Here is a 16,449-nt window from a genome sequence, read left to right as displayed (position 1 = left end):
AATCATAAAAACTGACTGACCAAAAAAGAGCCATAAAGATCATAGAGTGGGCTATTGAGGATATTATTGAGGATAATAAAGAAATTATGCATTACTACTGTTAGGAAAGAAGCCCAGAATTTCTGGACAGAAGATATTCAAAAAGATTAAGACAGAAATTAGAGGAAAGAAAAACACTTGCACAAGAAAAACTGTCAACAGATTTATGAAAAACATTATATAGACAAAGAAACCTTGGGCTATTTGGAAAAAGAAGCAAACAAGCAAGTGAGAAAATATAAAGAACAACATCTAGAGATTTTTGAAAGGTATAAAAAAGAAATATGGACATGGGAAAGAAAGACAATCTGATATCGTATAATATTTATGCAAAGGAGAAAGCCAAATTAATCAATACAAAAAAGCAGCCCCTAAGACATTCAAAGAGGAAAAATAGGCAAAGGCATCCAGATATGAAAAATGTCACAATACAAAAAAAAAAAAAGTTCATAAAGACGGAACATATAACAGAAGATTAGTAAAGCAGAAGTTAAAAAAGAGTAGCTGTATGGAATACCTGGGAAGTAAAGGATTTAGGGTAAAAAGTCTAACACAGACTATCACAGTATGATGGAATGACTCCCCCAAGTAAGGAGAAACAGGAGGAGCAGGAGATATCTGAAGAAGAAATATGGGCATGAGAAAGAAAAAGAGATTTAATATGGTACAATATTTATGCAAATGAGAAAGCAAAACTAATCAAAACAAACAATTAGAAAACAACAAAAATCTAGAGATTTTTGAAAGGTATAAAAAGGAAATATGGACATGGGGAAGAATGAGAGATCTGATATGGTTCAATATTTACACGAAGGAGAAAGCCAAAGTAGTCAATATAAAAAAGCAGCACCAAAGATATTTTAAGAGAAATACAGGCAAAGGCATCCAAATATGAAAAATTGTGTAATACATAAAAAACAAGAAAAAAAGAGGAAAAGTAGAAAAGAGGAATAGTAATAAAGAAGTTAAATAAATAGAAAGTGAGGTTATGGATTTAGTGTAGAAAATCTAGCTCTGATAACACCACAGCAGGATCCACAAATTAAGGAGAAACCAATGGAGCAGGAAACATCTCATCGGTTGCCATATGAAGATAATTCTGAGCATTCCATAGGAAAGCAGTACAAAAGTTCAGTTGGAGTGGCATAGTAAGGGAAGGAACAGGAAACTGTGGCTACTCTGACAAAGTCAGTGTTGTGGAGTGATATATACTCAGACCATACCAGTAGTAGTAGGAGCAATGGGTCTTATAAAAAAATAATATACAATTGTACTTAGATATGTTATTGATCCACGTAATTCTGTATGAATTGCAGAAAGAGTCACTTCTGGGCACATTGTTGGTGCTGCAAAGTGCACTTCTGGCTAACATCAAAGATTGAAATAATACTAATTTCATGAACTTTAATCATAATTTGACTTAGGAATGGGGTCCATTCCTGACATGGTATTAGAAATCCAAAGAGAGTGCTTGGAACAATTGTCAAAAACATTCATTGTTGAGTGTTTGAGTGCTGCAGATGTTGAAAGAAGGAAGATTGGGTGGGGGTGGGTACAGAAAGTGTGTGCTTGGAATTTTAATGCCAAAAGTTTTGGATGTACCACAAGTTTTGTCATTGCTGGTGGTAGTGTGTGTGTGTGTGTGTGTGTGTGTGTGTGTGTGTGTGTGTGGGTGGGTGTATGTGATAATATAATATTGATTTTAATCTAAAACCAATAAAGCCTTTTTTATGTCAGGGAAAACCTTGGAGTGACTGGAGTGTGGCCACAAAAGACTTTGTATTGTGCATTATGCATGAACTACTAAATGTTTTCATTTTAAAGTCTGCCACAAAGTTTTATTCTCATTGATCAAAATCTGCCCAGACTGCTGCTTTCATAAATAGAGTTTGCTTACAGATTATTTTGTCCCTGACTACATGCGGTGGAGCTTAGAGCTCAATGCTGGCTGCTACTAGGGAGTTTGTTGGCAGGACCAGAGGGATGTGTGTGAGGAATGAGGGAGACATTTAGGTGCTAAGTGATTGGCCAGGTTAGGAAAGCTTAGGACAGGAACTGATGTGTATTACTAGGGTAGGGCAATCTTATAGTTAGATTAGAACTCATCAGCTTCTTTTTTCATTAATTTTAAAAGTTATCCCACCCACCCTCCATGTGTGTAAGATTATAGTTAGGTAAAGAGCAGAACATTCCTTTAATGTGGCAGGTCCATCTTTTCCATCCTTTCCTTCCACTTGTTAAAGACAGTCTGAGTGGTGGTGTATATGGCCCTGGGAAGGGGGGAGTGAAGGAGATGTTACATTTGGGGGTCATCAAGGAGTACAATAGTGATTGGAATAGCCCCATAGTTTTAGTGCCCAAGCCTAATGGAGCCAGTTGGTTCTACACCGATTTAAAGATGTTTAATAGCACATATAAATTAGAAATCTACCCCATGCCAAGGCAGGACAAGATGGCTGAAAGATTAGGGAAACTGAAATTCATGACTACCCTGGATCTTATAAAAGACATTTGTCAAATCCCATGACTGGATGAAACTGAACAGAGAAATGCCTCAGCAGCTGTACATGGATTATTTCACTATCAATTTCTTCTATTTGGCCTTCATGCGGTGCCAACTACATTCCAGTGACTAATGGACAGTATACTAAACCCCCATGGTCCATTTGGATGATCTTACAATTGACCCAGTGGACTGGGACTTGCATCTGTTGAAAGCTCAGACTGTTATTTTTATGGTCCCCTACAGCTAATCAATAATTGCTTCCAGGGCCTCTACTTGACCACTAGGTCTTTTGAAACTCCTTGCTACACCTGGACTGACTCTGACTCATTCTGTGAGGATAGAGAGAAGATCCAGATGTCCTGGAGTAGTGTCTCACTCCTGTCAAAGGCAGTTATCTTGTTTCTGGCCTATCCAAACAGGCTGCATGCATTCATACTGCCCGATGGAGTGTCATGCAATAGGTTTGAGAATAGGAACTCTGAATTCAACTTCTATGGGTACTGACTTTCAAAGTGGTGATTCCAACAAGGGGAGAAATGGAAGAAATGGAAGAAAGGGACGTAATCATTATAAATGAAGGTTTGGCCACAGTGACTTTATCTAATTCTGTGAATTGCAATGCGCAAACATATAATTGCATTAATTTGTCGTGTTTAACCTTGAATAATGATATGTTAAAAGTGTTATACAAAGGGAGCAAATTTGTTCCCACTGTTTTTCCTTCTCTGGCTGATATTTATTTTGAGATCAAGGCTTTTGTCAGGAAATTACTGCTTAAAGTTTATTTTGGTAGAATTTTAGAAAAAAATGTTTCCCATTGTGATTTGAATGAAAGCTCTATGGAATTTTGCAGTGATTCTGAACTTGACGAGAGCTTAATGAATGTGTCTGTCTACAACTATGAATGTGAGGATTTGGATGCTATTGTTGATATATCTAATGATGTACAAACAAATGCAAACATTAGTTTTTTAACTGGATATGGTAAATTAGCAATGCCTCAATTTAAGAACATTGATAACAAGTTTACACCATATATATCAGTGCCTGCTATTTCTATTTTCCAAAAAGTCCTTCTTAGGGAAATAGAGATTTCTTATAAAGAATTTGTCAGAGAAAAAAAGCAATTTAATTTAAACAAAGAGGAATGGTTGGCCTTAAAACATTTGAAGAAACTTAAAAATGATTACATATTCAAATGTGCTGATAAAGGTGGAAATTAGGTCATCATGGACAAAAAAATTATTGTAAAATGGTCAACAAATTATTGTTGAACCATGATGAATATCGGAAGCTGAATAGTGACCCCATAAAGTCTTACAATGAAGAGCTGTTATTTTTGTTGGAAAAGGGTGAACTTTTAGGGTTTTTTACACAAACTGATGTCAATAAAATGTATATAAAAAACCCTACTACACCCATCTTATATGCGTTACCAAAAATCCATAAGGACTTAGTAGAACCTCCTGGTAGGCCCATAGTATCAGGGGTGGGTTCTTTTTTGGAAAACATAAATATATTTTTGGATTTTCAACTTAAGGCACATTTAAACAGGGTAGTTGCTCATATTTCCAACACACAAGATCTTATTAGTGAGGTATCAAAAATCTCTTGGAATCATGAATATTATTGGGTCACTATTGACGTAAAGTCCTTATATACTAACATTGATACAAAATGGGGGCTTGAATCTATATTTAACATGTTAGGTGAGGGACCTAGAACCAGCTTTCTGATTAGTCTATTGGAATTTTGTTTGACTCATAGTTATTTTTTGTTTAACAAAGAATATTTTTTACAAGTGAAGGGTACCGCAATGGGTGCAGCTTATGCACCATCTTATGCTGTGATTTACATGGATTCATTTGAAAAAAAGTTTATTTATCCAACTAATTTTTTCAAAAATAATGTGATTATGTACAAACGTTTCATTGATGATTTGATTTTCATTTGTAGAGGGGATATGTTTGAATTTTTTGAGTTGTTTGAGATGTTGAATAATAATGAACAGAATCTTTCTTTTTCATATGAGGTCAATAGAAATGAAATTAATTTTCTTGACGTGACTCTATTTGAAAGAGAAAATAGGATAGAATTTAGACCCTTTCGAAAGCATACATCAGTGAATATGTTTTTGCACGCAACTAGCATGCATCCCCCACATTTAGTAAAAGCATTACCATATGGGGAGTTTAAAAGAATCCATGACCATACTAGTATAGCGGTTGAAGTGGAAAATGAATTAAACAAAGTTTTTTTGAAATTATTGGACATTGGATACAACAAAAATCACTTATTGAGATGTTGGGATAGCATTATTGGAAAAGGCTCCATAGAACTGAGTTCAGGGGCTAATGCTCAAAAGCAAATGAGAATGAATGAATTTAGAGAAGATACAGAAAAAATATTTTTTGTAACTAAATTTACAACATTTTCTAATAAATTCGTATCATTGGTTAAAAAATGTTGGTATCTAATAAGTGATGATGAATCTATAGGTCAACTTTTTCCACAATCTGTAACTTTTTCCTATTAGAGAGGAAAAAATTTAAAAGAAATATTAAATAATAATTTACTAAATTTGGAGAGACCTATTTCTGTTAAGGTGGGCACTTTTGTTTGTGGTTCTTGTAGTGTATGTGATAAAGTAATTACTGTGAAATCAATAAATAAGGTTAACCATATCTCTAAACATTACTTTAATTGTAAATCAACTAGTGTTGTGTACATATTGGGTTGCTCTTGCATTGATATCTGGTATATAGGACAAACTAAGAGGATGGTGAGAATAAGAATTTTGGAACATTTGAAAGATATAAGAAATTCGAATCAATTCAGTCCACTTGCCAAACACTTCATTGATAAACATGGTGGTTGTTCTGATAGTTTAAGGTTTAGTGTTTTGGGGAAACCTTTTATTCAAAGAGGAGACAACATAGTAAATAAATTATTAGAATTAGAAACTAGAATGATATTAAAATTTAATACTTTAAAACCAAATGGTTTAAATCAGGAATTAGGTATTTAAAATTATATTGAGCTTTTTGAATTCAGTATCCCTACGTGACATCATATGTTTATATAATAATTTTATACATATATATACATATATATTTACATATATAAAATAATATATTTATTTGTCTATTTATTTATTTGTTAATGTATATTTTTTCACTATAATAATTTCATAAGTTTATTATTTATTTATCTTGACATTATATGCACATAAATTTAAATTATATAAAACTAATGAAATTTGAAAATGTTTTCTCAAAGGTCACTTTATACAATGTCTATTCCTTTATTTAATTGAAACTTTAATTGATTAATTAATTAATTGTTTCTAATCAAATGGTATAAAAGTGTATTTCCATGGTGAAGTAAAATGTGATCCTTGAAGGCGAATTGCCGAGGTACCAGATCGTTGGAACAATAAAGGAATACTGGTGAAGTACTGGCCGATTGGTGTGTATTATTTGTAATTTGTTTTTGAGCTTTGTGTTTTTGGTTTGCAATATATTGTCCATGCCTGCACGAACAACTTAACAACTCATCCCGAGTCACAACTAAGAATCAACTGCAGATGTGTGCCTAAGTGCATGCCCCCCCCCCACATATGGGCACACCTATCCTCCCTGCATTGTAATCAAGTACCAGGGCCATTAATTGAACTAGGGTCACCTGAGCTTTATGCTCCGACACCACAGGTGAGACTAGTTCAGGCTGTTGTTTATTCACTCAAATAAGCATGGCTCATGGTCATTTCCACCCAAATTTAAGCTCTAGATGATTGAAGTTAAGTATTTTGCCTATGTCATACACAAAGGTGCTATTAAGCCTAAACAAAAGCAAATAATGGTCTTTCTCAGACTGCAAGGTTACTACTGAAAACTGGTACCACACTTCTCTGCCAACACATATCAATTACTAACCTTACCAAAGTTAAGATGCTGAACAAAGTGCATTGGAACCAGGAATTGGTGAAAGCCTTCATCTGAAACCTGTCCTATTATTCAGACTCTGTTCTGGCATCCCTTGACCTTTTGAGAGCCTTTACAGTGCACATAAATGTGTCACAGGTGGGCTTGGGGACAGTACTGTCATGGATGGTAGTAGGCAACGAAAAGCACCCAACTTTTTATTTAATTAGAAAACCCTAATAAGGCTGAAACTTAATATACAACAATCAAGTGTGAATGTCTGGACATCAGATGGGTTCTGTAGTCCCTACAATACTACTTTTGGGGAAATAATTTATTTTACTGACTATCCACATGCCCTTGCAAAGGCTGCTTCAACAGAAAAATGGAAATGTTAAATCTTGCAAATGGGCTATGCCTCTTCAATCATTTTAATTAAATGTCAGGCATCATTTTGGTGTCAGGCACCATAACACAGATGGCCTCTGCCAGACATTCAAACCATCCACACGACACGAAACAAGTGATTTCAAGAAGGATGGGGTCAAAGTTAGCATATCGTGGTGGACTCCAGGTTAAATGAGTTCAAAACTGTACATTTTCCCGAGATATAACCTGAACACCTGTCATTTGCCCCTGTGTGTAGCATGAAGTGAGGATAAATGTGTATTATTTTTTATGTTAGTAACATTGTATTGGTTAAATGACTGTGTTTATTATTCTTACCTCTTTAATGGGAAGTGACCTTTTCAGTTCAAAGGTAGCCATCAGGTGCAACTAACGCCATGTAAGAGATAGAAAATGAGCAACTAGGATAAGACAAAGGAAGTTAATAGATAAATCAAGTGGAGTGTGGAGAAAGACTGAGGCCCAAAAAGAGTAATGATTCTGAAGGTGACCAGTCAGAAAGATAAGATAATTCAAAGAGAGCTTCAGTAGTCTTTATGTATGACATGATTGCAAAGACTTATTTCAGTTTATAGCTTATATTCAACACTAATGTACTCTAAAAACTGAAACCACAAAAGCCTTTTTAGGCTCCAGAAAATCCTGGCGTGAGTGGGCTGGGACCATAGGGAACTAGTTACTGTGCATGGACTATAAGACTTTTTTATTCTAAATTTGTTTCAGCCTTCAATTTTTATTTAGCATTGTCAGTTTGGGCAGTTACATTTCCTTTAATAAAGTTGTTTTTGGAAAAAAATAATGTATGTCAGCTGATCGTGTATATCTGTCTATCTACCTATCTATCTGTTTATCTATCTATGTTTCCACAGCAAATAATCAAAATAGAAAAAGATCAGGAGACAAAATATCGAGAAAAGAAAGACACTTGATCTAATGAAAATACACAGAAAAATATATTTTGCATGTTGGGAAAGCCCAACAGCATTAACTAAACTATAGTCTACCATTTCCAATATTGGTACATATACCATTTCTAAGATTGCACAACAGTGCAGTTAGTGAAAATCCACCTAATCTACAACACTGTTGTGTGATTGCCACATACCAAATGAATTAAAATACAAACCCCGGGATTCATGAAGATCAGCGCAAGGATGGCATTATCCTTACGCTGAGCTGCGGCGTAGAGATGGCACAGCAGCACCATATGCATATTAATGAAGGCGTGCTGCCGCACAGTCCACATGCACAGGAAACATGCGTGAGTGCAGGGGTCATGTTTAAGTGTTGCATGGAGGCGTGAACATGTCGGCTACAGTCGCGCAACCTAAAATGTTGACTAGTACAGTTTGTCTCTAATAGTAATCACTCCTGCCAGTGTCCATGGATACTGAAATGTATGCAAAGCATACAAGAGAGTTCTGCGAACACCAAGATAACATCACAGGAGTAAACCCACAAGCACATAGCTGAATGGTGAGCCCCCATCCCTCAAACAATGACATTTAAAACCCTGTGTCCGTATTTCATTGTAGTGTTGATTTTTATACCAAGTGGAAGCGAAACGCAGCATTTTTGCGCACTGCTGCCCTTTGTTAAGCCTAGCCCAAGGTCAGAGCATTCGCTCAATATCTGCCCATTCGCGGTCCAAGTTGTCCTTGTCTGGGCGGCCAAAAAATGAATGGGTATAACCTGGATCAACCTACCATGTCATGAAAGATAAGTATTTGTGTGTTCCTATTTGCATGAAGTATAGCATGTGGAAGACCAAATATGCTAGGGTTGGCCTCAGAACCATAATGGTACCAGAGATATGTAGCGTAGGCAATGTGTACAGCTGTCTGTGCCATGGGCTAACAACCAGAGAAGGAATGGATGGTGCCTATGTGGATTTTGGGGAGGTTGATGGGTAATGTAATAATCTGCCAAGTGGAGACTGGGTCGGATGTAAAATAGGTGAACTGAAGGTGTACGAGGATGCAGTGGGAGAATCCAAAATGAAACTAAAGAACATACATTCACATCCCCAATACACACTGTCAGGTCATATTGCAGAACACAATCCCACAAACATATGAACATTAAAATGTACGATACACATGTACAGAAATGGTACCGGCTCACACCACATAATGGTTTGGCCTGAACTGAGCCATCCAACCCCTACACACCTGGATACATAAGTGAATACCCAACGTCCCCGCCACAGCAGACCACCACCCTTGCTGAACGTCCACCAAAACCACCCATACTCGGGCTGCTAGCTTGGGCCAGCCATATCTGCACATAGTGCCCGCTACCCACATCTAGTAGACAGTCTCACCCTAAGCAGTCTCAGGCCTGCAAACTAGGAATCCCATGCATGCATAACCCTCCCTCATTCTCATACAGCCAAAAGAACAGGGTTAATCGGCATCCGCAATTTTTGGACATCCTTCAAGGGATAAGTGTCTGTTCTCAAGATTAGACTTGGTGGCATAACACGATGTCTACCCCCGTTGACATCCGGGCACAAGTCAGATTAGCAGTACTTGTCCACAACCCTGCTCAGCCTCCACCCGGTCCTGCAGAACCTACGACCCGGGATTATACACCTGACCATGATGCACATCTTCCCACTTGCATTATCGGGAATATATACCTTTCACATGTTCCCAAGAAGCTTCCCCATAGCCATCTTCCAAATAGTACACATCCACAAATTGTATACCCTGTCCAGGTTCCACGTTGTAATGATGCACACAACCCCTGTATACAAATGGTACAGGTCCTTCCCGGATGCAGGTGTTCATATACATGGCCATGTATAACCCCAGATATGTAGTCATATATCTATAAATGTACATACTTATATTCGCATAGCTACACATCACACATACATGCATATAAGTAGTTGTCAAGTATGTGTCCTATTCATAAATATGTATACTTGCAAATGTATACATATGTCTCTCAGAAACATATGAACATTAACATGTACTATACATATGTACACCAACTGACTGTCACATTTGTTGCCAGTAGTGTGGAATGCCTGTAGTAAAGTCATATATCCTAACTAACATCCATGAAGAATGTATCACTGATGGTTTAGTGGTCAAAACAGTGACTATGGTGTTTCTGTTGCTGGGTCCAAGCCATGCAAGGGCTGCTAATTTTATATGATGCCCAGAATAATGGCAGTTGGATATAGGGTGATTAAGGCACTTTCAAGCAGATGTAAGTGGGTATGTGCGACAGTAAGTGGCGGTCATTCAACAGTATGGGAAATCTAAGTAAGCATGTAGGTGTATATGCATGTGTATGTACAGACAAATATATATATATATATATATATATATATATATATATATATATATATATATATATATATTTATATAAAAATATCTATGAAGAATGAACATAGTCACAATAAAGCATTCATAACGAATGCGAAGGAGAACAGCAGCGGAACCCCTGTATTATTTAGTGCTGTCATATCAAGCTGGCCAGAGGTGAGCAAATCTCCTGCGTCTCCAACCACAGGTAGGATGCTAACAGTGGGACTATCTTTGTCCACGTGCTAGGTCTGACTTTAAAACAGGTACAGGGCTGTCCCAGTCTCCAGTCGGATGAGCTGAAAACCAGAAGACTATTTGAACACCCTGACCATTATATGAACGTATGTTCCAAGATTATAAGCTTGGGATGTCTGAATATACTTGGAGTGAGCCAACATATGGGACATGTCTAGAGCAGTAGGTTGTGGTGCATGTGTAGTAGTGTGGTGTTTTTCCATCTGGAGAATGGATGACTGCTGTGTTAGTGAAGTGTTGAGGCGTGTGTTCGGGAATATATGAACCAAGAGTATACATACAAATGAAGCAGCACACAAATAGTGTAGTGGTTAGAGCATCCGCCTAATGAACAGGCATTCACGGTTCAAGTTCAACTATAGCACATATCATTTTCCATGTGGAATGAATGTAGTTCTGCTGTAAAACCGACATAATAACATGTAAAAGTGAACTTAAGTATCGCACGGGACTTTTAACCAAATCCATGCAATCAAAGTGGTGCTGTGATAATGAATAAGGCAAAAGTAAGCAAAAATAAGTTGCATTAAACATATATAACAAACAGTATGCAAATCTGAGTGCGCTTGCGTGGGTGTAAGCAGTGCCCAGCATAGGAAATGTATATAAGTATGTACAGATGTATTTTATATATATATATATATATATATATATATATATATATATACACACACACACACACACACACACACACACATATATATATATATATATATATATATATATATATATATATATATATATATATATATATATATATATAAATATATATATATATATATATATGAATAATGAACGTCGTAACAATAAAGCATAGAAAAGGAATGAGAAGGGAATCAATAGCAACTATAGTATTATATAGCATATGTCATATCAAGCTGGCCAGGAGTGAGAAAAGCACTGCTACTCACACCACAGGCAGAGTTTTACCAGTGGGAGTAACATTGTTTATCTGCTAAGTCTATTTTACAAACAATCAGAGGCTAGTCGGCAGTGGGAGTACCAAAAACTGACAGCATATTTGGATCTCCGTGCATTACTCAAACAAGGGTAGGTATGTTCAAGGACTAAATGGTGGGAGAGCATGATAATACATGTGTTAGGACAACATACATGTTGTGCCCCCTAACGCTGGGGGTAGGGCAATGTGTGTAGGTGTGTCATGGCTGTGAAAGCAACTGGATAATGAATGGATTGCATGTATGTCGAACTCGGCTGGGGTCGAGGAACCATGGGTATGTGATTATGGATCCAGGCGTGTCGTGGTTGGATGGCCTGATTCTAATTGGACCACCTCGTGGAGGCCAGCGAGTTAGTTATAGGTATGTATGCATACGCACATGCATACATCTATATGTCGAAGTACATTCCCTGTAACATATTCATTCCATTTGCAGACATAAACACATGAATGTGCCCTTACAAACGTCAACAGTCGATAGAATAATGGGTAGTGCATAAGAGGGAAGGGACGAAATAGTGAAAATGCAGAAGTGTGTACAATATCCGAAGTCAGTGCTGTGCTGAATAAATCAAATGTGAGGACTGTCTCACACAGGGATTTATCCCTGTGATCTTCCTGCAACGGCAATTCCAAATACTAAACTGGTCTATTTGTAGAAGAATCACGCCAAACACATACATAATTAGTTCTCATGTGTAACATGTATGTCACCATATAGTCAGACTAATTATTTAATTGTAGTGTCATGTTAACAGGAGTAAGTATGTAAGGAAGTAAGAGTCTAATCTTGACATAGATACATGTGTGCCCCATGTGGGAAAACAAAACGATTGTGATTAGTGTCCTATTGGTCACTCATGTCACCAATCTTTGTGGAGTAAATGTTAGTTATTCCTGAGGTTATGTGTAGTGAGTCAACCGATGGGATAGGTCTACAGGGGTAGGGAGTGGCCAATGTGTACTGGTGTGGATACACCGTGAATCCAACTGGAGAATGGATGACTGTAGTGTTAGTGAAGTGTTGGGGTGTGTCTTTGGGGAACCAGGGGCCATGGGTATATGGGCATATATGCAAATGAAGCAGCAAAGCAATAGTACATTGGTTACAGCAACCCCCTAACGAACAGACATTCCTGTACCGAATCCCACTGTATCACATACCAATTACCATCGGTAATCCGTACATGAACATATTGCAATATCTGCCTGCTGTATAAACTGTAAAATATCAATTAAAAGATAACTGGAGTGAAGTGTCACTGTCATAATGAATAAGGCACTAATAAGCAGGTCAAGCATATATTAACACCAGTACGCATGTGTAAGTGCGTTTGCACGGGGTATGTATTACTTTACAGACACACACACACACACACACACACACACACACACACACACACACACACACACACATATATATATATATATATATATATATATATATATATAGTTGTAGACATATACGTATATATATATATATATATATATATATATATATATATATATATATATATATATATTTGTGTGTGATATACACAGATATACAGCTATGATAGGAAACAGCACACAAGAATGACGGATGTTCACAAACAAGAAACATGAAACACGTAGCATGCCCTTCCACCCCCCCCCCCCCCCCCCCAGCCGGACATTGAAAACATACATGCAAACAATGTAAAGAGTCCACTGAGCCCCAGACCACAGGCAGGATACAACCGGGGGGATACACAGTGCACCCGTGAAGTCTAATCTTGCAACACAGACTGGGGCATCCCTTGCGGGACACCCCAAAAATTGCCCAAACCAAAAAAGGTGATAGACCGGCCATTTTGGCCGCAGTGTACACAGATTCAGAATACAAGGGTGGGGAACCATGATGACCCATGGGCCGAGACAATTGTATGAAATGGGTCCCATGAAGTGGAGAGTGGGCAGCATGTAATGGTGTGTCCAGAACAGATCAGGACTTAGAGTAAGGATGGGTGCTGTCAAGGAGGCGAGGGTGGGTGAACTATGGGTAACTACTTATGGGTTTAGGTGTGCAGGTGTTGGCTGATGTGGCCCTATATGGACAGCCCTAGGGAGGTAAGCGAATGTGTTCATTGAGCAGAGGCGTCCCCCAATGAGCAGCCACACCCACTACGAGTCCCACTGCAGCAAAGTGTAATCTATATGTCAAGAAATGGAATAACCAGATGTAGACGCATATATCTAGAGGTATGTGCATGTATATCTACCCATAGCAACATAGAGATAAGCCTCTCCCTCTCCATAGTACAAATTTTTACATTCAGTGACAGAATACATATACATACCCACATATAAATATATACATATTCAGACACCCATAGACCCATATGTCATTTTATATATATATATATATATATATATATATATATATATATATATATATATAAAAATATAAATATACATGTATGCAGACATATACAGATATATCTGTATATAGCAATGCAAATATATATATATATATATATATATATATATATATATATATATATATATATTTATATATGTGTGTGTGTGTGTGTGTGTGTGTGTGTGTGTGTGTGTGTGTGTGTGTGTGTGTGTGTGTGACAGTAAATATACACATGTATATAACTAGGATATGATACAGCAGTTACGAGTAACATATGTTCACAGGACATGCATATGGGGGTGAGGGGTCCAGTAAACAAATGTGTAACATGTAGAATCATTCCCCCCCACACCCCCCCCCCAGCTTGGCCAGTGAGACATACAGACACACAATAAAGGTAAACACACCACTGCTTCCCAGACCACCAGCAGGATACCCCTGGTGGGAGAGACCTGCAAGGTCTAATCTTGAAACATGGACATCGATGTCCCTTGTGGGACACCAAAAATGAATGATTGGAGCCAGTCCCGGTAATGACATATCAAACCAGGCTGTAGATGTACATGGACAAGTAGGTTGTGCAAGCTTGATAACCCATGGGTCGACACAATGTATGACATGTGTCCCAACATGGGGTGAGTGGGCAGTGTGTAGGGTTGTGTTTATACCCCACCAGCACCCACAATAAGGATGAGTGTTGTAGAGGAGTGGCAGGTGGGGGAACTATGAGTATGCAATTATGGGCCTAGACATGCAGGTGTTGGCTGACAAAGTCGCCTTAGGACCGCCCCGGGGATGGGAGTAATATTCTGAAATGGGCATAGCTGATGCCCATACCTGCCAAACCCTAAGAGCACATCCACTGGACAGGCCATCAACCATTGGGGGAACAAATACCCTTGAACTGTCACTGATTTCCAGGGATGTCCCTGATTTCGACTCAGTTTCTAAGTCTGTCCCACTTAAACCCTAATAAAACTAGTGACATTCTGAAGAAAGGTGGTGAATCACACATAATGGATAATGACAACAATTAAGAGTCATAAACATCATTTACCGCAGAATATGTGTATGAATACATATGCTCTGAGTCTGTCAATGTGTCAGGTTAATAGCACCAATAATTTAAATCTGTTCCTGATGTTGTTATGCCATGTCCCTGATTCAGTTTGTATTTTCTCCAATCGTATGAGAGATCTGATAGGGACAGAAAGCACATATTCCACTGACAACCTTGGAAAGATGATAGAATATTAGGTATGCAGTAGCATGACTCAGCTGAAGGATGTGGGTTCCTAAACCCATTTACCTGTTTGTATTGAAGAGTCTCAGTTCCCATGTAATAGCCAAATGGGTGCAGCTTGTAAGAGGAACACGCCAATAATATGAATCAAACCCTGGACAGGCCACGGATTCCGTACAGTTGAACGGCATGCAGTCACCTAATGGACAGCCATTCCCGATAGTGTAGGCATGTATTCCAATGTAATAGTCATCACAAGGTGATATCATAGTCCAAACTCCCACCCAGGGGTGTGAGTGTCAGATGCAAACACCAAATGCAGTGCATTTGCATGTGTGGGAGCAAGCGGGTGTAAGCCTGTTTGGCCGCCAGTATGCAAGTATTACACTGGTAAAGCAATGTACAGGCTAACTGAGTGCAAGAAACTGTAACCAGAGGTTAGCATTGCTTAGCACCGAGCAAACCCACGCACACCCGCTCAAAAAAGCTTTAATGTGCCTTAATCACTCCGTATCCAATGGCCTTGTTCTGCCCTGCAAACAAAATAACGGCCTCTGCAAGGCTCGAAACCAGGACCCTGCACACACAGCTAATGTGATTTACCAATAAGCCATGGCAGATATACAGACATCGGACCTTATCACAAACATATTATCCAATGCAGTCATTCAACAGTATAGGAAATGTATTCCATCATGTAGATGTATGTGTGAGTGTTTATGTCCAGCATATAGGTACATACATATATAGAGATATATCAGGAACATACCATGTGACAACAAATCATTACAAATGAGTGAAAAGGGAAACACCAGTGATGCCTGTATTATGTAGTGGTGTTGTCCTATGTAATATCTAGACTCCCCCAGACAAATATGTGTCACTCATACATGCAAACATTTGTACATTGGCCGTATACATCACTCTGTGCATGTTATTTACATTAACACAACAGTTCCTGTCCAATCTTTATGTGAAAATAGTACTCTTGCAAGGTGCTGTGTGTGACATCATCATCATGATAAAGGTAAATGGGGTAACCATAGAGGGACTGGTAGTGTTGTGTGTACAATGGGGTCATCCACATCACGTGTACCTGGAACATTTAGGAGTCATGTGCATTCTAGGATAGTGCGCCTGAGAGACTGGGGTGAGAACAACAGGAGTATGTTGTGATGCATTTTAAAAGGGTTACATGTGTCCATTGGACACGTGTGTGAAATGGACAGCTATGTATGGGGAAAATGTTCTTCTAGGAACTGATTGGCCTTATGTTTCTGTAGGGTGAGAGTGGGATGTGGGGGAAAGAGAGTAGGTATGCCCATGGAGGATAGGTAGGGTAGGATGACAGACAACACAGCATACAGAGTCAGTATATGACACATGTGGGGGGATACATCTTGGACGGGGAAGG

Source organism: Protopterus annectens, chromosome 6.part0 (genome assembly GCF_019279795.1).
Source record: "Protopterus annectens isolate FY-2018-M chromosome 6.part0, PAN1.0, whole genome shotgun sequence".
Classification (NCBI taxonomy): Eukaryota; Metazoa; Chordata; order Ceratodontiformes; family Protopteridae; genus Protopterus; species Protopterus annectens.
The sequence above is the reverse complement of the archived record's forward strand: the minus strand, read 5'-3'. Positions refer to the sequence as shown.